Raw genomic sequence first — 26,587 nt, 5'->3', positions numbered from 1 at the left:
AAACTCATCCAAATTATTCACGAACTTTATTCATAAAAGACTAGATATTAGACCTAGAACTAGATGGGCCTAATTTTCAGACACTCAAAACAATCGAAATGAAGACAAACACTTCTTCAGAGATAAGATTCCTACCCTTTACTCCCTCAATGATCGGACTGGAGGCAATCCCAAATAAAAAGATTAAAAATTATGCGATGACTCCGAATAGAATTAGAAAATTAAAAGTTGAGAGAAGATTTTTAGGGTACAGCGGGTCCAGGGAGGACGTAAATGACCATACTCCACATACCGTCATGGGAAAACCTTTTTTCAAACGCAACACAAAAGTGATATAGTTATAGGACTTAGAGCCACTTCACGAATAAATCGAATCCAGAAAAGGATAGACAGAGTTGTTTTCTTTGTAAGGAATGGTCAGAAACGAGCCAACACCTCCTGTTCGAGTTCTCGAGGATACTGGGGGGATGTACCGCTCTACAGGAAAAAATTAAAGATAAATACGGTGTGGATGTGACCATACAGGCTGCACGATCGCTACCTCAAGTCAACATACAGTGCATTTTAAAATTTTCTTTTTAATTACACGTGTTTTTAAAGAATGTACTCTGTTCGATGTAAAGCTGGAGGTATTCCTATAGGCTTCAAAACTCTTAATCAATGGAATATAACTTTATTGAAGCGGGTTGACGACAAAGGGTTAAGAAAAATGCCAATGAGTACTACCAATATCTGGAGTGAACCAAGGGTAAATCACTTAACCTCATGTGGGGGATGTGTATTTGTTATGGTTAAAAAAAAACTTGCTTAGAGTACATTTTTCAGCCTGAAATTGCTACAAACATTAGCTTTAACATTTTTTCCACAAGACAATTACAAAAAAACTGCCAAAAGTAAAGTTTCAATAGAATATTTTATATGTTAAATTTAGGAGTCGTTTTTTGGCAAAGGATGTACAATATAGATAACGTAGATCTTAATATATAATTAAGAAAGAGAGAAAGAGGATCAAAGGGTTATGTTATGATTAATTAATTAATAATATTTATATTATATTAGACATTGCTGTGGCAATGCCGTTTTCATTTCATCACTGAAAATTATTATTAATTTTATTTTGTGTAATAATATCACAATTAGTAGTGTAGTTGTAAAAATACATTATTTCTGTGATAAGTGCGAAAAAATAATTCATAATTACCTCTTCCCATTCTCAATAAGATGTAGCTAGTTTAATAGTTTCACATTTGCTTATCTTGTTGAGGCTAATAGAAATTATTAAAATTGGCTATTACATTATTATTTTACTATTTTCTTCTAATACACTTACAATTTTTTAAGGTAATAGTCATCGAAATATTTGAATAGAAAATTCAATTTTAAGAAGTAAAACCTGGAAAGTATTTTTGTTAGAAGATGTCCCCATCATTTTGTTAAGCAATAATTGAATTGCTATTCTTTTACATATAAAAACAACAAACCATTTTTGAAAAACTTAAGATATTCATTTTTGAATTATAGTTTGTTTAATAAAAAAAAAATTTCATATATTAAATCAAAGGCATAATGGAGTTGCACCTATAAAAATTATAATTTTTCCGGCATATATATGCAATAAATAATTGCAGTGTCATTATTTAGTTTTTTAAATTTATTTGTGGTTTATCATATATTCAAAAAAATGTACAAAATAATGTGATGTGTACATTTCATAATTGAAAATAAAATATTAAAAATACTTGATATAATGAACATCTTAGAATCATTGCTTCAAAAACCCATAGTAAATATGCGATAATGCAAATTTAATTCATAATGTTCAGTGAAAAAATGACAATGACACAGGCACGATACTGTCTACTATAATATTGATATTATTAATCAAGTAATCATCATTCAATCCTTCGATCCTATCTTTCTTTTGTTTCTCTCTACTAAAGATTTTAGATACATACATCCTTCGCCAAAAAGATGACTCCTTATTTTAACAGATAAAATGTTCGATTTAAACTTTCCTGTTGGTAATTAATTTGTAATTGAATTGTAGAAAAATGTAAAAGATAATATTTGTATCACTCTCCAATTAAAACACTTACGCTACGCAAGTTTTTTAATTAAAAACATTTTATTTCAGTTCAAAAATCCTGTTTTGGTAGAAAATATTTTCACATAGATTTTCTGATGCTGTTGAAATAAAAATGAATTAATATTGTACAAAGTCAATAAGGTTTTCCCATTTCATTTTTAACCATAAAAAATACACATTTCCCTACATAATGTTAAATGATTGACCCTTGGCTCTCTCCAGATATTAGTAAAACTCATTGAAAATGCTATGTTAGAAATGTTGTTTTTTTTCCTTTTAATAACACATAATATATAAATAGACATGAAATGATATTAATTATAATCTGTCAGAACAGTATTATAAAATCAACACAATCTCAAATCTTTTAACATTCAATGCACATCGTATACTATTTTATCATTTCTAATATAGTTTCTATTTATTTCAACTAACTTTAATGTTTCTATTGTTTGTAATAATTATTATGCTTTTAGTTACATTTTCTTTATTAATTTATATCATTGATATTGGATTACAATATTAAAAAAATGTGTAACCATCAAAAAAGGAAAAAAAAAATCCCAGGACTAAGTAATGAAATAGCATGGTTATTAGTTATGCTCCACGCCACATAATAATTTAGACTTTAGGGATGTTCGGGAGTTGTAATTGTATAGACTATAAAGCACGTTTGAAATTTGTGTAAAAATTTGTAAATTAAAAAGTAGTTTATTAAACAAAAAATACAATTATCATGTAGCTTCACAGTAAGAAGTAAGTTCTACCTATTTTGTTCTTTTGAAAGGCGTTCTAATAATCTTTTTGTATATGTTTGCCTCATATAGTGTATATTTTAGCAGATAGATAGATTCAACCATCCTTGCTTAATTGACGAAAAAAGTTAGTCTCTCCTCCTATCTTATTATTTTGTAAATTAATTGTATAATCAAATAACAAAGTTGGTCCTCAAGGCATACTTTTTCCTATCTATGTATATATAAAATTAGATAATTGAAATAATAAAGGCATGCATACAAAAGAATTGTCAAATAAGCAGCACGACTCATTTAAGTAAATGAATAGAGTAAGAAAAGAATTTACGAGCATAAACCATATTTCATCAATGATTTTTTTTTTTTTTATAAATTATGATTGTGCAATTTATTATTTATTATTTTTATAATTAAATTAAATGCTACTTCCATCATAATTGTTAATATGACTGAAATTAATAATAGTTTGAAATGAAGGTGCAAAGGGAGTTGATAACTTTCTCTCTCTCTCTCTCTTTCTCCCCATTAGAAAAAAAAACTCACTGCTCAAAATAAATTGTTTCCATGCGAAGGAAAATTACTTTTAAAAACCAAACGTAGCACACTCTTAAATCATTTATTCGGGTACAATATATAAGTTCGCCTGTATGTCATATTTTCTCTTTCTATACCGAAATTGGAGACAGCAACAGGGGATTGGGTAAAATTTAATTATCACTACCTTGAAGGAAATAACTTCACAAGGCGAATAATATATTATTGCAGTAGAAAGAGAGGGGTCTCCACTTTTTCAATATATTTGAAAAGTTAGCACTTTTGAGGATCATTAAAGTAAATTGAAGGTCTCATTATATGAAAGAGGTTATATATTTGTATCTTATTCAGTATTTCAGGAGGGGGGAGGACTTTGAGTCGATCTGTGGACTGAAAGATGAGGACAGAGAAGATCACATCTTATTAAGTAAAACACTACAACTTTTTCTTGTATCTACCAACCATGAACCATTTCAGTATAATATTTAAAGGATGAACGTAATAGTTATTATTTTATATGCATAGTGTAGTAGCCAAAGTGGGATTTTGAGAGGGGATGACAAGTGTCAAATTTATTCTTCCAAGTGAGAAAAACTTTTATAAAGACCCATACTCAATTAAAAAGGGTTCAAAGTAATATTTTCTCTCACAACTATGCTTTTTGTAAGCTATTCTATTATATGTATGCTTTAATCAATGCCTTTATTAATTCTATGTATAACTATGGAACCGTTTAATTTATGGCTCCCCAACGTCAATTTTGTTTCATGCATTATTTAGCAAAGCCCTTTTAATACTTAATCATTTTTATTTCATCAAAAATTAAAATACATATGTATATTATATGTATCTATTTATATGTTGGAGATGGAGAGTCCATATTGACGTCATTTAACTTTATTTCTTCTTTTTTAATGAGTTTTAGTTCTGACAGTCCAAAGGGCTGACGGTCTTAAGGGCTGGTCCAAGGCACTGATAGGACCGGTCCTAAGACTGGAAAGTACCGAATAAATAAGGAATGACTCAACAATACTATCGTTGGATTCAAGTATTACTAGAAATCGAAAAAAAACTCAACCTTACTACAGTGGTTAATTTTTTGAAAATTTGTCAACCCACCCAAATATTATTATATATTTTTACGAAACTCTAACGATCAAAGCACGAAGCTTAATCACTCTGCATTAAACGATTACTCGATCAATTCAAGGTGTAGAAAAGTGAAAGAAAAATAGCCTTTTCAAACTTTTTTGAGTAAGCCATAAATACGTATCTATCCACCCACTTCTGTACAGAGTGAAAAGGTATTTTCTACTGCTGGGAAAACTATAACAAAAATAAGAAAGTAGCCAATAGAGTAGGGCATGAGCAAACAAAAAAAATATACAAACTGCAAAGTGGTATGATACCTTGTAGCTTTTTGTCTAAAAAAATCTAGCATACCTAGAAGAATTTTCACAGCATCCTCTGAGTAAGTAACGTACACTTATATTTTTATTTTTAAATTACATTTAAAATTCTGGTTTGGTGTTATCACACATGAAATCCAAAATTTCATCGTCAATCGGAAATTTAGCAGTAGGCTTATAAAATAACAAAGTATGTTCTTATTATTTTTTGGGCCTTAGAAGTCTTACGAAGCTGTTTTTGACCGAAATAAAAACTCATTTTCCTTATTTCTTTCTATCTCTCTCTCCTGCCCCCTTTTTATCTTCCTCGTATGTATCTTTCTACATATCTTTTTTCTTACACCTTTGTTCTTTGTTTCTATTTCCCTCTACTCAGCCCTTAACTAGAATTAAATAATATTTTCATGAAGGGAGTTGTATTGTTTGGCACCACTTACTACCGCTTTTTTTTTCAGCTAATATATGTAAACAACACTCATGCCTCATTACCTGAGATGTTAAAATTATAATTATGCGTTGTTGCGATGATAGTAATACAACTTTTTTTTAAATTAACTTCCTCGAATACAATTTAATATTTCATAAGTTTGTTTGTTTTTTATCCAAATTCCTCTTTCTTTTATTAAAAATGAGTGACTTGTTGAGATTTAATAGAACTCAATATTCTATAACTCAAAATCGACCAAACTCAATCTTTATAACTTGAATCCAACAGTAGTATTGTAATTTGAATGAAGAACAAAAATTTGACCAACACCCCGTGGGTTTTTTTCTTGTATTTAATCAATTCTATTGAAGCAAAAACTTTAACACTCGTCTGAGAAGTCGTGATGAGTATTTCAAATACCAAGGGATAACGTCCGTCAGTCCACTCCATTCAAATAGCATCGTTTTGAGCAATTTAATACTTTCTCTAAGCGCCAAAGACTGTTCTGGATCCAAAAAGCAGAGAAGAAGCTTTCAGGCCCTGTAGCTTTAGCATGTATTGTACTAGAAACTGTCTCTTAGTAAATTAATCAAAGAAATATTTTCACGTCCATGCTCTGGAACACCCTTCTAATCTTGTTCCGCGAAGAATGAAGAAATGGGATCTACAAGAGACATGAAAAAAGTAAACCCATTAGTAATACTGAAAAAACTCTCACAATTCTCACCAAAGTATAGGTAGACAACATCCTCACTTTTTAAAAATAAATTAAGAGCAAGTCACGAGGATTGTAATTGTTAATTATGTAAGAAGGAGACGGAAACATCATTTCATATTTCTACTTTTGCCAAATGGATGTACCCATGTTGACAATGGGGGAGAACCTATCATGGCGTCACGTCGTAGGGAGACTCACCCAGTTAGACTGGCACGTCGTCACGCCACTTTCATATGATTAATCTCAAAATAGAGAACATTGTTTCCAAAGTCCAGAAGGTTTTCTATGCGGCGAAGCATATGAGCAGAATTATTCCACTCAGAATCCAAAGCTGCGTGTCTACCTTGATTAATATCATGAACTCCTTATCACTACTAACCGCATAATATAATTTTAACACACTTTTGAAAAATAACATCCAACAAATGAGCTTTGTTTGGTTGGGGGGGATGGGGTATCACTGAGAATTTTTAATAGAAAATTTACATGTTTTTAATCCTCTTTGAAAAAGGGGGAGGGGGAAATTGTGGAACTAGATTGTTTATCTCATTTGAGAATAATTACTTAATTAAAAGCATTCAATTTATCATTTTTTAATAATCAAATTAGTTATGTTGATTGAATGATATTGTGATTCTAAAGAATTCAATAAAGTGTTTTGTATTTTTTTTTTAAATCTATTTAAATATGAATGTCTTTGTTTTGTTTTGTTTTTTGTTTTTATGCACCTCAAGTTTGTATTTGTAGTACTTTTGGATGAAATCATAAATAAAGATATATTTAAACAATTGTAATGGGGTAATTAATTTTTGTATAACTAGAGGGGAGAATTAATTTTATTATAATATGAAGATGGGTATTTTATTCTACAATCATAAAATGCTTTAATGTTCATTTGCCAAATTATTTTTGATAATTTACTTTTCTTTTGTAAAGCCCAACTTTTCAACTATTTTTTTTTCCTAAGCATAAAAACAGGCAGAATCAGAGTAACCAAAAAATTAATCAGTAAAGTGCTCTGGTATAAGCAAACGTATTTAATTCAATTTTCTATTTGAATGGGTTACATAAAAGAATGTTGGTGCAAACTAGTGTAGCTTCTTACATTTTTTTTTTTTTTTGTCTTCGTATAAATTAAGTTTACGATTCATGAAAAATATATATTACAACGAAGTTGGCTTAGGTATATATGTTCAAAACCTTGTATTATATCCATTTACGTACTACTTAACAATGTATAAGTGGAACATTGAGGCTTTGTCACATACTTCTTTATTGATAAATCTTTTCTATTTTTTTTAAAATGATTTCCTTTAGCTGTGACCATAGTCTCCAACCTTGGACCAAAAGCACCACATCACTTCTCAATAATGGCTTCGGACAATCCCCCCCCCCACTACTTCTCGATGATGGAGGCCTTGAGTTTATCCAAATTGCGGTGGTGGGTAGTACATGGATCTCTTCTTGACTACGCTCAGGGGACTAGTCAGGGGAGGAGAGTGGCCAAACCGACCCAGAATGCTTTAACAAAGACCACTATTTCTGGTTCTCTTGATGTTGTCATTACGTAATAATATGTATGTATTCATTGTAATGAGGTATTTTAATCATTCTGATTACAGGCTATAATGTATTTTGATATTATTGAAGTAGAAATAAAGAGCTTCATATCTATTTTCAAATAATACATTAGGAAAAAATCAGCTCATTTCTCAGCTAATTTATCTTTTGATTATCTTTTTTCTTTTCTTCTGAACACAGGCATTTTTTATTCGGTTATTTTGTAAATAGGTCAAACAATTTGAGAATAAGCCTTTCTCATAGAAAAAATTAGCACATTCAACGTAATCAAATTCTAATTTTGAAAACCTTTCGATAATTAAGAAACATTGTTTTTCCTCCTTGAGTTTCAATGGGAATATAAACTCCCTCTATTAAAAAAGTAAGGACTTGTACGATATAGATTCTTCAACCAACTAAGAGTACATAATTACACATATTAGTAAAAGATTAATTTACAATACCTCCATGAAATGGCATCCTGCACCCCTTTTTTTAGGGGGGTCCTTATCTAATGTATTTTATCTAATTAAATAATTTCCTGCATGGACAAGTGAAACTATTCAAATAATCTTATCATCTATACACAAAGGTGAAAATCTAGTATGGAATGGGTTGTTAAAAAAAAGAAACCGAAAATCAACATGGTAACTTTTGTTTATAATAATAATGAAAACGCAAAGAAAAAAGATTAATTTATATAAAAGCAAATATTTTCCCTGCTTTTTTCCAACTTAAACTGGTTATAGAGCGCTATTGTTTAATAGTATTGGATTCATCATTCTAGAAAGAGTCAAGCTCTATTGGCAATCTTTTGACTAATTTTCCAATCCCTATCTCCACGGGTTGATCGTTTACTTTTGCCGTATATATTATAAGCTGAACTTTACCTTTGACAAACTCTAACTTTTGAGCCTCCTCCATATTCGCGGACGTTAGAATCTTGTTGTTAATACTTCCATGTAAGAATTAATAGATTTCAGTAAGTCATTTTCACACCCTGTAAGAAATACATAAAGGTCGTTTGTATCCAGGAAACATTTTAATGACATGTTTCTCATTTCTAGACTTTCAATACTCAAATCATTCATAATAATCTTGTATATTCTGTTGATTGATATGATTATGAGTGAAAGTAGATCACCCTGACGAGGTCCCCTTCCGATCAAAGTTTTTGTTGAGCTATTCGCTCCTGGTAAATCAATCTTTGACGAAGCACTTCTTAGAATTGCCGACACCATTTTTACAAAGCTTATAGGTAAGCCATACCTGAAAAGCTGCACTATTAAGAACTTATAAGACAATGTGTCAAAGCTTTTTTAGAAATCTACCAGAAGTGCTGCGTTTTTATTTTAGTGAGAACGCAATAATCCATAGTGTTCTTAAGCGACCAGGGAATGTCCTCTAGACGCAGAGACTTCATGAAACCTTTATGTGCTGGGAATATAACATGAGGGAGGATCTTAACCACCCTCTGGATAAGTATGCCCGTAAGAATCTTATAAGATGTGTTGAGTAGAGAAATTTGATGATAGTTTTTATATCATCACCATATCCATTTTTTTAAAGAATCAATCTTGTAAACAAGTAGGTTATAAAATCTGAATCGTAAACTTTAAGAAAAATGTGCCTAAAAGCTGTTCATGAATTGGCGCCAGTTTCTCGTCGAAAATTTTAAAAAACTCGAGCGTTAATCCGATGGTCCTGGAGACTTGAAATTCCTGTTGTAGCCCCGGATAAACTTTAAAATTTCCTGTCTATAGATGAGTCTAAGTTTTCGAATATACTTTTATTTGTAGTTAACCTTGTACAGGACAGAAGTGGCATTCGCCCTTCTGTATCTTTTAGCAATCTCCAATATAGACAGGAACTGCTGAAGATTTGTTCGGGAGTTATCTTCTATTTTATTTTTGCAACATTTGTATTTTCGTCGATGCATAACAAGTCCGGGCAATAATGGGTACTACCACTTGTATATTAAAAAACCTATGTATATAAATAATTATATTACAGCGATGATAATTTTTTAGACTAAGCCTCCCAAAATGATGAAAACTAGCAACACCACTACATAAATACCAAAGTATTAATGTACAAATACAGGTTGATTTATTTACAAGTACAAAACTTACTATTTTCAATTTTTTAAGAGTAAAATTTAAACGGTAGGTTTCGTGAGGGTATTACCTTAACAAAATCACATGAAATTACTGCTCGGCTCAATTTTTATAATATGAATCTGGCTCTGATAATGGCTTCAGTTACAGATCTAAATCCCTTCCAGACCTTGACTATGTAGTCCGACTTTAGCTTGGTACACTCTTTCTCGAGGGAAGCCTTTAGAGACTTGACACTCCTGTAAGGAGTTGCACCCTCTCCTTCAGACACGCCTAGATAGAGTAGTCCAAGGGGTTCGAGTCTGGACAAGAGTGCGGCGGTAAAGTTGAGGCCCCAAAAGTAGCACTTTCTTATTCAGTTACCGGACCTTGTATACTTTACTCTCTATTTATAAATTATATTTTAAATGTTGTTTTTTTTTAATTGAACCATAGGGATGTATCGATGCATTGAAATAGTCAACAATTGGCCTTTTTTAAAGTATTATTTTTCTTAAAAGTCATTTCTTTATGTTTACTTCTAATTTCTTGGATTCTAGCTACAAAATTATAATACTGCAGCTATTATTGTATCGAATATACACAACCTAATCAAAGAATAAAATAAAAACACTGTTCATACTGTCAACTACAAAATGGAGGCTTTGGAGCGCCTGCAAGCTGAAATCCAAATTTATTATTGCTATTTATGCCGTAGAATACCAAAATGACTATTTAAACTTTCAAAATTTACAGATTTGGCCTTTAAGGCTTTTTTTTTAAATACAGTTGTTAGGTTATAACCACAATTTAGTGGCATATTTCGGCATGAAAGAACCTAATAGTTGAAAATTAAAGTGAATAACAAATGGATACTAACATTTTAGTATTTGAAAAATCAATTACTTATTACTTTATCTTGATTACAATTAATAAAAAATTATAAAACCACCAAAAAATTAAGTTAAATGAAACACCTTACTTAGAAGCTAATATCTTTTTTACTTTACCTTCAAGTGATTTATATCCTTCCTGAAAACATAGAACAGGCCTTATATTTTAATTTTCCAAAATACTTAAAAAAACTTAGATTTTGATTGATTTTTAGTCAATTTAGTTTTCCAATATTTATTCAGAAACTTAATAAAATCAGAATTTTAGGTTACGTGAATAAATATCACAATAATATTCCGGTAGACAAATTGAATTTGTTATTAATTTACAATTAATAATATATACGAATATAATTAATAGTTTAGATGTAAGGGGATAAAAAATTTTATGGATACTTCATATTCAAATTAATTGATAGTTACAGACTTCAAATTTTATTAATTTTTTAATACCCAGCTAACCCATTTCCTTCATGAGGTCTATCAAGATAAATTTAAAAGTAGATTTGCTCCAAATTTCGTAAGCACAGGATCTCTGGCGCTGATACCAACGAAACATCGTTCAGGGGAAGAAATATAAAATTTCTGACCTATATCTCTTATAAAGTTATTTTTGGGGTGTTTTAAATAATAGAATAGTCAAATTCCTCCCGTAATTCATCTCTCAGCCTAAAAGGGTTTCAATAAATCAAGTCTCTTACAAAATATTTCCCGCTTAATTCAAGATGCAATTGACTGTTCCGAAAATGAAGACATTGCAGCACTTATGTTTGACTTTCAGAAAGCATTTAATACTATCTCCCTTAATTTCATAATTGGGCAACTATATAAATATGGATTTCGGGATGGATTTATTAAAAAAAATATTTGCCATACTAAGGAACTCTTCTTCGAAAATTAGCAAATCAGGTACAAAAAACAAGTTTTATATTCTTGGAGGAGCACGACAAGGAGATCTTTAAAATTTCCATAAATGCCTTTTACGAGAGAATCAACTGTGACCCTCGAATCAAGGGAATAATAATAGGTAAAACGTCGATGAAATGACTTATATACGCAAATGATCAGACGATTTTATCCAAAGGAACTACATAGAGGGGAACTGCTACAATCTATTGAGACTTCTACTGAAACAATACAGGGGTTCGGAAAAATATCTGTACTAATTATCAATATCAGGAAAAAAAATACTTACCAACTGTGAGGATAAGCTGAAGATACACTTACAAAATGTGGAATTCGCCAAGTCAACGTCACTTCTTGGAATTATAGTATGCCTAATAATATTTAATAAATGCATCATATCCAAAAAAGAAAAAAAAAAAATGATAGTTATAAACTCATAAATTATTCATTTTTTTCACCGTGGATATTATTGTAATCAAACCTGAGCTCTCTAGCTTCTCTACAAGTCGAGAAAATGACTCTTGAACGGGATTGACGAATTTCCATTTGTGCACCCAAGCAGTTGGTCGTCTCCAGAACCACCTTCAACGCCGTCAGCAAGTCGAAAAGTTGGAGAAGAAAAAGGTTATTTCAAAAAAGGCTAAACTAGACTCGGAGGAGTTGAAGAAAATAACCCAGGTGGATCCCCTCAAGTCTATGATGGCCGGTGCAAGAGATTTCAGGTTTTCACACCAGGATGTCCAGGGAGCTAACAAAAAACAATGTGTGAAAACGGCATTGTGAGGGTGGAGAGCCCATTCTTGACACCAGTAATGGAATAAACCCATCTCCTTAGTAGCAAGACTCTTTTGAGTTATTTTGAACTTACAGCCTTGTTGTAAACCTTATCGACTACAACTTATGGTTGCATTTCGAGGGAAAGGCCTGCAGTGTACGTCATCCTAACAACGAGGCCTTAAAAGCCACTTTCAGCGAGTACTGGGACTCCATGATAGAGGAATTTATCTGGAGCAGGTACCAGGACTTTTGCCGCCGGCGTCTGGTAGCCATCATTGATGCTTAGGGCAGCTACATAAATGATTAAGAGAGCTCAGACACACATCTATTTTTAACATTAATTATATTGTTAATTAATAAATTATATCTTTTTTGAAGTTTGAAAATCAAAGTATTCAGATTTTAATAGATCAATCGGTATAAAATGGAAGTGATGGTAAAATTTATGGTCTTTCTACATTAATCCACCAAAATAATTATATTTTTGTATTGCAAACTAAATGTACATTATGTCCACTTTTTTGAAGGGTGATATGATTAACATAATATAATGAGTATTTTTGAAAATTCACATAATTTAAACAAAAAAGTTATTATTAAAGGCTATAAAGGGGTAACTAGATAAAATACTTCATTATAAACTAATGCAGTTCATAAATAGGAATAGTTTCTTGTATATGACTAGATTTAAAAAGAAAAAAATAATACTCTATAACAGGGCTTTAAAAAATTAGAAATACTTATATTTGTTTATATTTTCTGAGTTAGTTCTTCCTAGATTATTCACTATCTAGTTACCGAGACCACCATACAATTTTTAGAGACAAAAGCTGTTCTCTGGGTCTTTTTGCTTCTTGATCCTATGGATCTCCTTCCCATTTTTCTTTTAATTACTATCATTATTTAATGCTAGAAGCCAAAAAGAGGCTCCATCTTAAATGTAATAATTTGCATTCCTAAATTAATTTAGGGGAAAATTTAATTATTTTGTAACGACTTTTCTCCAGACCTTGGCCTAGGGTTTCCAAAAAAATGCATAGGAAGTAGATGAAATGTGGATTTACAACTTTTACTTTATGGGCTATAGCTGTACACCTGCTACTTTCGGTGTATGCTTCATTATAAAGCGGCGCCAGAAAAATTAGCTCAAGGATAATTTAATAAACCTGTATATGACAGGTTTATTTACTTCCTTATCTAAATATAACATGTGTTCTTTGCAATGTCAACAATAATCAATCAATCTCAAAAATATCATACTGATATTATATAGAATATGATATTATCAGCGCTGAAGACTCTAGATCACAATTCAGAAACGAGCCAAACTTATATCAGATCTTACAACAGTTTAAATTTAAAGTTCGACTTGTACTGGGAGTAATTTTTTTTGGCTGGACTCAAACTCAAATTGTGTATAGGGTCGGGGAGAAAAAGTGGACTCTCGAGCCTCCTGGCCTTAATGACCTCTGTCAGAAGGTGACATGGGTTCCTTTGTATGAGGAAAATTCCAAGTCGCCCATCACGGCCCTCCTGATGGTCCTGGAAGCCACGGAAAAATCGTTGGTGAGGCAATTCATCGATTTGTTAGTGTCCTCCGTGATCGACTTCTCCAAGCTGGACCGACCACTCCAGACCCTCCTATAAATTGTGCTATCCACTTTCTGCTTTCTTGGAGAGGTCTTCTCCATCATTCTTCATCTTGTCCACCATGAAAACAAGGCTCCCGAAACACTTATCAATGTCCATAATCCTTGCAACCTCAACTTCAGCATCCAGGAGATCTGAGATGCACTGCCTTTTTGGCGTTTTGCTCACTCATGATGACGAGAATGTTAAGTATATTTTGCTTATTAAAAAACGATGGCTGATCTAGAATTTCAGAAAATAATCACTAAGCCTTGTAACTGTCAGCTGTGACTATGACAGTAATTTTCTTTCGTAAAGGGATGCAAGTATTGCGTATATAGTCCGGATTCATTATAGTTTAGGCCTTATTTACAGGTGCCTTCATTTCCCTACGCTGTTATGTTGCTTCGTTTATGTATTCAAATTTGAAATTTGAGAGTACTTACATTATATAAGGCATCAATGTCCATGTATAATATGTATAAATCAGTGGTTAATTTCTACATGTACATTTTCATAATGACACAAATTGGAAATTTGGTATCACCAAATATTTTTTATTTTATTCCTGTAACAAAAAAATAACCATCAAACGTCCAAAAAAAAAAAAAAGATTTTTCATGGACGCATTTTGATTTATAAATCTATAAAATGTCGAAAGAAATGAAATTATGATGCTATTTCTTTAAAATTATCAATTTGAATCAAGTTACGGGATTTTTATTTTATTGAGACATATATTTTGCAACAATATATTAACAATCGATCTCTAACTTGCCTCATAATATTTCAATTCCAATCATATAGGCAATAAATAAATATTTTCTTTTGGTAACCCGTATTACATCTTTTTATTTTGATGCTTCTTTTTATTTTTATTACTAAAATCTCCGATTTTTTTTAAACAAGTGTTAATATATAATTATTATATAGACTTTTGTTGTTTATATATCTAAATAAGACATCCTATGTTACCAATTTATAATGTTGGACTACAAAAACTGTTTATTAAACTTTTAAAAATACGACCTTATATTTATTGTTCCCTAATTTCCGGGGTTGATTTGTTTTTATTGAAGCATATTTTTATATTTGACAAGTTTGATATTTTTATTTTGTTTTAATATTTAATTTTTTTTTTTTTTTTTTGTTAAAAATAATCAGATGACTTTGAGGAATGACTACCCTTATACAAGGCTCCGTGGCGTTGGTCCAATCCTGGTTATTAATGATTGAAGTAGCATTTGAATTGAGGTTTGGTGAACAGTAAGACCGAACACAGATATCTCCCAAATTTGTATGGAGATGGTTCATAATAGAAAACTTTATATAAGTTTAGAAGTGGGAGCTAAACTTTATAAAGACAAGCAAGGGGAGTGCCTTTTATGCAGAATATTAGAGAGCACATATCATTTTATTAGGAATGTTGAATGTTAAATGATGCACTATGTATGAAAGTTAAATTTTTGTTAGAGAAAATCAGTGAGTTTAAACTCGATTAGAATGGTTTGTTAACCTTTTTTAATAGCACAGGCAATGGAAATATCCATGCTTAAAAAAAAAGGTATGTCTTATGATTCTTGAGAATTCAAGGGAAAATTGATACTAAAAGATTAGTAAATATTTTAAAGCATTATATTTTTTTTATTGAGCATTTAAAGGTAGGAGTTGTTAAAATCAAATTCAATTTTAACTCTACTTTTCGGATGCAAGATCATTTTTTAAGAAATCTAGAAAATATAGTTTTTAATTTTCGGGCAAAAAAGTATACCCTAAAAGTTAATTTTTTTTATAAATGTAAAATTAATAAATATAACAGTATTTATGCTGTCGATAATAAATTTTATATTTTCATTGAACCAAAATGTAACTTACACTACAGAGTCCCACCATCTCCGGGCCAGTGGGGACATGACCCACACTTTTTTGCTATTTATATAGTTACGGCAACATTTTAGCTAATAGGAATACATAAATTATGTTTTGCCTTAGACACAGGCTCGAAAAAAAAGTTCTTTATCACGTTACTTACGAACACCATGAGCCAACACTACATAGCAGATAAAAATAGTTAAACTATTGCATCACCAATATTTTAATCACTAGAAAATTTGAGTTAAAATTGAATGTGCTTATTTTCTTTGAGACAATTATTTTGATGATTTTTTTATATTCTCACTTTGAACTTTTTTTTTTTTGTTTTTATATACCTATTCATACATTTGTCTATTTTTATGCTGTTACGTATTTTTAACTAAATGAATCCCACAAATATAGGCAAACTAAAGATTAACAACGTTTTTATATGTTATTGAATATTTAATACTCCAAAGTAGTGTCAAACATTAAAAAAAGGGTAAAAATACTAAACAATTCAGATCTAAAATTCTCCAAAACAAGATTTTATACAAAAAAAACTAATAACAGATTCTTAATCAACATATCAAGCGCGACTAGAATTGTAATTTTCAACTTTTTTATTTTAGTGATAGATTGATCATAGAGTAAAACATTTTAAGTAAATATTACAGAAAATTTATTAAACTTAAATCTATTTAATTTATTCTATTTATCTACCTCGTTCATCTACTTCTTCCCTCAGATGAGATTCAAATGTCTCACACGCTGCACGCAGCATATCTTCGGGAAGTTTGTAGGGGTTATATTTTATTCTCAATTTTGACCTTTAACGATTGAACAGAGACTGCGTTACAACCAATCAAATACTTTCTCCCCAAAATAATATTCACCAAATCTTAGAGTTGTAAGACTTTTAGCCAACCATGTATGTAAAGTTGAGAAAATAAGTATTTGATATCAATTTATTAATATCAATACGACTTATTAAAAAACTTTAACGTCCCTAGCTAAAAAAAACCCACATATAACATTGATTGGCGGGATAATTCGTGGTTAGAAATTGGATTTTTGAAAAAGCGCGAGGAGAAAGCTAAAGATATATGGTATTAATGAATTAAGACTTTTGTCGATATCAGCTCCCTGTTATATGATTTTGGGGACGAAAATGAATTATTGTTATAAACAGCAGACCCTTCTACATTTAAAATACCAATGGGGTTGTGAAAATATTATAATTTTATTTAAATTCATATATAAGGTAGAGCAGCAAAACGTGTACTGTTAATTAATATTTATGTTCCCATTACATTGAAATAATTAAGTGATTATTTTTTGATATTCTGTTTCGATCTTCCTTTTTACATCAACAAACTATCTGATTGTTCAGTCATTTCATCATCATGAGCGAGTAACAAGCAAAAAGGCAGTCAATCTCAAATCTTCTAGATGCTGGAGTTGATTTGATGAAAATTACGAATATTGTTAAGTGTTCTAGGAGCCTGCTTTTTAAGTTGGCCAGGATTTAAAAAATGGAAAAGGCCTCTCTAGGATGGCAGTAAGTGGATGACATAACTCACAGATGGATACAAAGTTTTTTTTAATTTTGTAGAAGAATATAAAGAAGGATCCCACTTAGTCGATGAATCGCCTCGCCAACGACTTCTCGGTGGTTTCTAGGACCATCATGAAGGCTATAGAGCACAACTTCTGATTATTTTCTTTCAGGATGGATCCATTGGAAGATTTTCACAGCTGATCAATTCCACATCAACCGGAACGACCGCTGGCTTGCACAAAAAAAAAGAAGAGGTCCAAGGGATTTACCACACCAAATATCCGGCCCAATTAATGGTCCTCGACGTTGTGGCTTCTGATGGAAAGAATATGTCTCCGTTCTTTTTCAAGGCTGGACAGAAAATCGGCCAGAAGGCTTGCTCTAAGGTGCTTAATTTCACCATCTTGCCATGGCTGAAGACCAACTATCCTGAGGGTAACTATGTGTGGGCTCAGGACGGTTTCTCCAAGTACTAAAAGTTCTGCACATATAACATGGCTCGATTCTGGTCCAATGAGATATGCCCCCCTCCCTCCTCACCAGAGTTGTACCCACTGGTCTTTTCTATATGGGTACTTTGGAGAGAGAAACCAACAGGAGATCACACCCAAATGTAGACTCACTGACGTTCTCTGTAGTGGCTGAATAGACAACTTGTCAGATGACTTTGTCATTAACTCATGCATGGCTTTCAGGCAACGTGTAAATGCTGTGATTAATAATGAAGGTGGCCATATTGAGTAGGAAATGTTTTGTAAAAAAATTGTCTTCCTGCTTTTAGGTTACGTTTAGCATATAGGTGCTTACACATACATATGGCTTGCCATGCCATGTGAAAGTCATGGCTTTTGATGAAAATCGTATGTATAATAGACATGGTAACTATAACAATTTGAGGAATCAATCAGCTGGAATAAGGGAGGAGGGGGATAAAGATATAAACAATGAGGTTGACAAGAATTACTCCGATGTCGATCCCCAACTCTTCTCAAAGTCCGATGAGGACTTACAATTAAAACTCGTGAAGAAGTGTTCAAAGTAATTTTCTCTTTTTTATGAGCACACACAATGTTCAATCAGATTTTGAACATAATTCAATCTTCTTACGAAGAAAAAATTTAACTCTCAGGAATTAAATAAGAAGTACAACAATTCAAAAAAAGTAATTCTTCCGATTACCAATTTCAAAAAATTGTGCCAGCTAAAAAAATCACACGATTTACATCACTAGTTATGCATCTGCACATGCAACAGCTTAAAAAAGGCGGTAAATACATCAGACATAAATTAATCTATGTAAGGACTCGATTGATTTTGAGTAGAACGGATTTGCATGTAAAATAATTTACTTTATCTGTCAAGAACTCAGTACCTAATAAATGTACATAAAATGTATCTAAAATATAGATAAAAACCTATATACAGTACTATATATAAAGATAAATTGATATTCCAAGTATCAATGAGGACGGCAAGGCAAACCATCAACATGATATGATATCTTTTGAATATACTACTGAATGCTATATATATGTATATGTTGTGTAAAAGTTGTAACCTGTAGAAACAAATTGGACAGGTTTCAACCAAAAAACCAATGGACTAACTATAAATGAAAGATTTACGGTAATTGGGATAAGGTTGATGCAACAATTGAATATTCCATAGATGATAGACATATAAGTAGTCTACATTCTTTTTACTTTTAAACGCTAATTACTATAATATAAGTAAAGGGTCGGTCAGGTAAATTCGGATCACTTTAAACTATATCCCAATCAATAAGGTAAGCAAGTAAAGGTCTGAAATTTTTGTTTATAAGTTCTAATAAAATACAAGGAAAAAATCATTACTCGCCGCCATCCTCGCCAATCATTCGTTCGATATGATGTCTAAAGTATTTGGAGGCCTTGACCACGTCTGCATAGAAGACCCATTACTTGATGATGAAGGCCTTCAAAAAGTCGATTCTGTTGTTTGAATTGGCAGAGACCTTCCTTTATAACTCCCCTTAAAAGAAGTTATCCATGGGATTCATATTGGGGGAATTAAAGAGCCAGGTTTGGGGGTCCCACAATGACACCTTCTCTTTTTTCAACAAGTTTTGGGTCTTGTAGGCCTTGTGAGAGGTACCGATTATTATTGAAACAGAACTTGACACCATTGGCCTCAGCTTTTATTTAGGGTATCACTTGGTCAGACAGGAGCTGGTAAAACCCTTTCTGCATCCGCACTCTCTTTTGGCTCAAAGAAGATAGGGGCATGACACAGACATTGGTCCCAACGACCTCAAGGGTCATGGTGCTGTCTAGAATCTTTGTTTTACAGACACTGTTGGATACATTAGCTCTCTTTGTTGCAGACCATCTGTTGTTCTGGATGTTGTGGAATCCTGTGGATAGTCCACTGTTTCTCATCCGAATAAGCGTGATTTGGTTACAATGGGAATTTAGGTCAATGTTTACGGTTTTGGAAACTGTTGCACGGCTTACTAGGGACTTCATGGCAAGAACGTTAATCGGAGTCCCAGAAGATGCTTTGACGGACCGTTTCAGGCCAATGAGGAATCTGGGAGTACATTTTCTATCACCCCGGCAAATTTTGGGCTTTTCTCTTATATGTCTTGTCCTCCTTCCAGCGGGTATAGACGTCGTAAACTATGCTTTTTTGACACCAAAGCATCTTCTAGATTACGTTGGGGGGGGAGGAGTCCTCCACGTAATTTTTGTAATTTGATGATGATATCCCACTTGGTCTCCTCCATCGTTAATACTTGTTTGGACTTAAAAGTTGTGCAACTAACTTAAAGCCAATGCTCAACCTCTCACTTTAAAATTGAAGGATGTATTTAAAGATGGTTCAGATTTATCTTAATGATCCTGTATTCTATGGCACATTATAAAGTTATAATGCCCTCAGTTATATGACTCGTAATTACATAATAATCATTTAATTTGATTAAATCTTTATACAAATTGCAAATGTCTGGGATATTCTCGCTTCAGTGTGGACAAAAATTCTCGAGTGAAAAGGGAGAATACCCTAATATTCACTGATAGATTATTCATCCCATTGTGATTGGTAATTGAGAACAATGTGATTATTTGGCAAACTATCAAGTTTTTATAGTCCTTCAACGCTTGAATGGTATTTTGATATTCGGCATCAAAGTTAGCAGAATCAATGATTCATTTCCAATCAGGATCCAGTTTTTCTGCTTGTAGTCTTGCAGACCGTATAACTATATCAGATTGATCTTCTAATAGAAAAAAGAGGAGCACGAGAAAGATGTTTGCTATCGTGTGTGTTTTACTTTAGACCCATTTAACGGTATATGTGAATCCCAACAATCTGAATCCTTGTATTACTGATCGCATCTATATTTTCCTATTCATTATAACGACGAGAGGGTTATGATCAGTGATAATGTCAAAATTCTCACGAGGTATAGGTGACTCTTGAGGACTGTCCATTGAATGGCGAGACACTCCAGTTCGATGACAGCATAGTTTTTTTCAGCATGACTTAAAAAACGTGAACACTTAATGATGAGAACTTTGCAGAAGAATTATATAACCAATACCAGTGGTAGATGCATAAGTTTATAGTAGAACGGGTAAACTTGGATTGATTTCTTGACACTTGAAAGGCAAACACTTCAATACAGCAAAACACTTTGTATCAGATTGAATTGCTCCCAATTATGTTCTTGGGAGCGGAAAAAGGATATTTAGGATGAAATATATATTTGTAAAGTTCAACAAAGTCTATCACTTTCCTTACCTTGCCGCTATGTTTCGGAACGAAGGATATCGGAGAATACGACTTTGCAGCATCTTGAAATGCATATGGAGTTGTGAAAGCATGGTATGCTTTGATTGTACCCGGTTTCAGATGAATTTGCCTAGGAACATCTTTCATGACCTTGAGTTGTCTAAGCATCCACCATTTCCTAAAATTCATGATTCATCGGTGATATCATCTCTTGTTTGAACATCACTAATCAAACTAGGGTCGATCGAATTGTTAAAAAGCCCCGTCATTACAGTAATCTGTCCTGAAAGACGCTTCTCATTATGATTATAATAAGAAACAAATTTTTCTTTCTATGAATGGAATTCTTCCACAGTGAACGACCTCTGACTAATCGCCTTTGGCTTTAATTTATCGTTCATACAAGATACATTAATAGATTCGTTATTAATTATATCCAATGTTACTTCTTCATTAGGTATTGAATAACATTTTTAATATGAAATTTATTTATTTTGAGTATTGTGTGGTGGAACTCTTTTTAGGTGTTTTGATGAAACAAACCCAACTTATATTAGACCTTATAAGTCATATCCTCCATCGAAAATCTATTCATTGAAGCAGAATTTAACAACTTTCATTGAAGCATGAAATCTTCTGTTTTCTCATTGAATCGTATTTCTTCTTTTCGAGTCATTGATATTATTTTAAATATATCCATAAACTTGACTAAGGTCCCCAAGTGACAACTGAACATATTCATCGATTTGTTCGGATCAGTTAGCATTATGTTCAGTTTCAGAGTATGAGTAAAAAAGTAAAAATATGAGAATTGGTTTAAATATGTTACATGAAAGGGTAGTACATTGTACAAATTATATTTTCTTTAAATCTATATTCTTTAAGTAAAAAGATTTTTTTTATAATTAAATGGAGAGGTTCAACTTAAAGATTACTTTGTAGGTCAATGCAATTTTACATATGTAATTTTCATACCCGAAAGCAACTTTTTAACTCAATCCGTAATCGACATTCGAAAAAAGTTGAAAATCAAACCGGTCTAATTTAGGGAATATTTTCCTCCTCACAACTTCTTAGTTTTTATCTTAAAATAAGGAATGGGAATTCTAATAAACTACACGTTATATATTTTCTAAAGAGAGAAATCTCATGGGATCCGCATTCAAGATATTTACATACGTACATAATATGTACTGTATATATAAAAGAAAAACAACAAAACAAAGAACGTTTTTTAATCATTAATAAATCTTTATATTATATAATCTTATTTAGTTTCTAATTTAAAAAAACTATTCACATTTGTTTGAGTTTTATTTTGTTGTACCTATTATAGGTTTGTAAATTATAAATTATACTCTAGTTATTTACCGTTAGCTATCATAAGAATGTCAACTAATAAAACCCATTAGTCTTTTAAACTCAATATGCGTAGTTTCGGGCTCCGGTCATTCCTAGAGAAGTAAGTATACTTCATGTCAATAGAATTCAAAGAAGATTCCTAGGTTAGATAAAGTAAATGTAGTATTATAAGTTTTACTTATACTTAATCAGTACAACTCCATCTGTTCAATTAAGGGAATATTTACAAAAAAAAACAACTAATAATACCTATAATGCTTAATGTTCATGGATAAAAGAAGCTTATGTAAAAGTGAAATACAAAGGTGGTCTGAATAGACACATTTTCTGAATTTTTGTTTTTCAACATAGTCTCCTTGTAGCTCTAAACACTTCTTCCAGGGATGTTCCCATCTTTGTAACCCGTCCAAATAGTGCTCGGTGTTTTTCTCCTCAAAATAGTTGTTCACGAACATGATTGCCTCTTCATTTGCAATCATCATTAAAAGAGAATAAAATCGTAATTAAATGCTACTGCAAGTTTTGGGTTTGTAACCAGTTACACTATTATAATGATATGATTAGATTCTGTGTATACTGCAACATTTATGAGCCCATGTTATAAATATAATAACTACTTATGTACAAGGAGAGCATAAAGTAAGTTATACATTGAAGTAATGTTATTCTTGGGGCAATATGACTATCTTCTCGAATGATCATAAAAAGAATTAAAATATGTATTCATAACTATGTAATTATAATATTTTAAAAATAGTAACTTTTTAAGCGTATTTACAAAAATATATATAAATTATGTAAGTTTATCTTTACTTGTTTTTATATTATGTACGTATGAAGGTACTTAATATCTACTTCCTTTTTTTCCATATAATAAAATTGGACAATTTATTCTTATAACATAATTTATCAGTGACAAAAAATATTCAAGTTTCTATTTTTTGGTAAGTAAGCATATTACTCATGCTCATTGTGGAGATGAATAAAAATTAATGTGGCTTTCATGGATCTGTAAGAATTGTTTGACGACTTTGCCTTTTAAATTTATAAAAGGTTTTTAATATTAAACTTCAAACTCATATATATTTTATGAGTTTGGGAGATTTATTAATTTTATTGCCCCTTAATTTTGTTTTATAAATGACCAAACAAAAAAAGAGTAAATTTTATTTTACCACAAGGTGGCGCCACTTGATGTAGTTTTGTTTACATACTAATATAAGTAAACAACGTGCATACCCCATTGGTTGGACCAGAATTATTTATTGTTAAGTTGTGAACAATTACTGGCAGTATATGATACATGTCTTGTGCAATTTACTATTTGTAACATATACAAGGGAATAATACAAGTTGCAATTTAAATGAAGAACTTGTGATAAGCGTAATGCAAATGTTGAAATTTCATTTGATCTTAATTATAATTATTCTGCAATTTATAACTTCTCTGATGGAAATTACTCAGTAGTAGGGATGGTAATTTCGTAAAGCACGGAGAGAAAGGGGTTGCAATAATCATTTTGCTACTTAATTAACAAATTTGTTATCATCAGCTACCTATAATATAATCTTGGAGGAAGAAAATGTATTAATGCTATGGAGAGGAGAACCTTTAACATTTAAATCAGCATTAGTAATGGAAAATATTGTAAAGTTACATTTAATTATTTATGTATATTATAATTTGATAATGCAATTTAAAAATAAAAAATGCACCAAAGTATGCCGAAATTGATAATTCAAAGGAATACATTAAAATTAAGTAATTTTTAATGGACTCAAATGGATTGTAGAAAGATTTTTTTTTTAAAATGACTCGTGTTATTCCTAATTAAATATGTGTGAACACTTTAGAATAGAGTGTGTGCTATAAAACCAACTTCAACCAAACCAAATCCGAACTGATCAATACATGAATTTAGGTATAAGTAAGAATATCATGTAATATTTTTTCCTGGACAGAATTGGAAGGTATGCTTCCGGTCAATAATAGAACTCCTCCAAAAAAGATCAAAATTTTATGCAAAAAAATTATTTTTCTACAAGTTTGTATGAAAAGAAAACTTAGTTTACAAAAAAAATCGATTGTTTAGTTAAAAATATGTTAATTTAGTTCATTCATTTATATAATCCATGTACCATATCAAATGTATTAATTTTGCGTGCGTTGTGAGCAAATTTCTAATTTTGATAAAAAGAAAAAGGAGTAGAAATGCTTTTATTTTTCTTGTACAATATAAATAGCATAACTTGCAAGGAAGTATGTGGAAAAAAAAATATAGGTGTAAAATGTTTGAGAGCGAATTCAAAGATTTTGTGCCTTCCAACTAAAAAATTTATTTTCTATATAGGATAAAGTATTCAAATATCCCTTAAGTCCCTGCATATAAAGCAGACTAGCTTCTAAAATCAAAATTACATATAACTATAACATATTTTTAATTACTGCGTAATTAAAAATATGTTCTTTGTTTGATAAAGTTTGTAGATTCCTTCTAAAAAAATAACTGAATAGAATGGAAATTATTTACTGTTATCATGGCTTCAGGAATAAGGAGTATCCGGGAGCATTTTTCGTTTGGAAGTTCCTGTGTATACCAAGTAATTTTTTGCATAGTAATCTAGATTTAATAAGACCTGTATCTTAAAAATCAACATCCAAATGGAGACAAAATATCAAGAAAAGAACATCTTCAAATCATTGAAATAATTGTCTCTTATGTCAAGAGTATTTGGGAGAAGGGAAGCATTCCTACTAATGATACCCAAATACTTGAAGCAAAAAGTTGACAAATTTGTAGAAAATAGCAAAGACTGTATAAAGAAGATAAATTGGCAAAGTTGATCGAGTGATAAATATGGTGGTGATTTTTTGGAGAAATTGTCCCAACTTTTTGATATTGTTTCATGTTACTGCTATAAAAATAAGAAAATTAGTTATTTTAAAATTAAAAATTGTAATTGTGAGGCATTCAGAAAAATTCCAAAGGATGAATATTTTTCTACATGGATCCTAACTTTTCAAAGAAGCTCAGGATTACTTCCTCCATTGACAAGAAAGTAAGTCAATCTTACAAAGAAAAGAATGACAAATTTGTTCGAAATCAAGAAAGGAAGTACCATGAAACTATAAAATGAAAAGGAAAAAAAGAATGGCAAATTTGGAGAAAGAAAAAGAAGAATCTAATCAACAAAATGAGTTTTTTTAATCAATATGAAATGAAGTTAGATTATGTGAGTCCTTTAAGTAAGTGAACTTGTCAAACAGAGGAATAATGTTGAGCTCCAAGAAGCAAGCCAAATTCTAGTCAGATATGGACTTTCAGTTCGTTTGACTGCAGCATATGGCAATGCATTATTAAGAGATCTGAAGCTTGCAACTCCTCAAAATTTGCTTTCAGTTACGAAGGTTAGCAACCAAGTATAAAAATATGGAATAAAAATTCACCAAAAGTATAAAGAAAAAAATAATTTGTATGTATCAAGTTTGGTGGGTGCAAAGATCTTACGAAATGTCTACCGGAATCCAAAAAGCCTGAAATTATGGAGGAGTATATAACAGTGATTGTAGAGCCTGGAGCAAAATATTTAAATCCTTTCTCACCTATTTTTGGAAAAACAGAGCATATTGCAAATGATTTTTTTTTTCATTCATTCAATCTGGAAGTTTTGATTCAATCAGAGCAATTGGTAGTGATGGGACCGCAGTTAATACAAGGCACAAAGGTGGTATTATTTGACTTCTGGAACAGTAATTAAATGCTCCATTACAATGGGTTATTTGTCTCCTTCATTTCAATGAATTGCCTTTCAAAAAGCTTTTTGAATTTTATGATGAAAAGCGAAGTGGACCAAGAACTTTTAAAGGAGTATTCGAAACCCTTGTATCAAACTTCACTTGTCACAAGGATCCTTTCAAATTTGAATCAATAAAAGGAGGTGTTACAATGATTAATTACTCTAAAAATAAAAAGATTAGTAGGGATCAAAAGTACTTTATGGAAATTTGCTTAATTGTTCAAAATGGGTCACATTCGCTTACCAGCTTATTTCTCAAAAAACATCCAGGGACAGTTCACAATGCAAGATGGATCACGACAGCATCAATTCTCTTGAGGATTTGCATACATCCAAACAAGAAATCCATCAAAAGAACTTAAGAGATTGGTCGTCCTAAATCTTAATATTTATGCTCCAACATTTTTTCAAATAAAGGAGTATCCTCATATTAAGTATGGATGTAAAC

This window comes from Lepeophtheirus salmonis, chromosome 5, assembly GCF_016086655.4.
Source record: "Lepeophtheirus salmonis chromosome 5, UVic_Lsal_1.4, whole genome shotgun sequence".
In the NCBI taxonomy this organism is placed as follows: Eukaryota; Metazoa; Arthropoda; class Copepoda; order Siphonostomatoida; family Caligidae; genus Lepeophtheirus; species Lepeophtheirus salmonis.
This window is presented reverse-complemented; position numbering follows the sequence as displayed.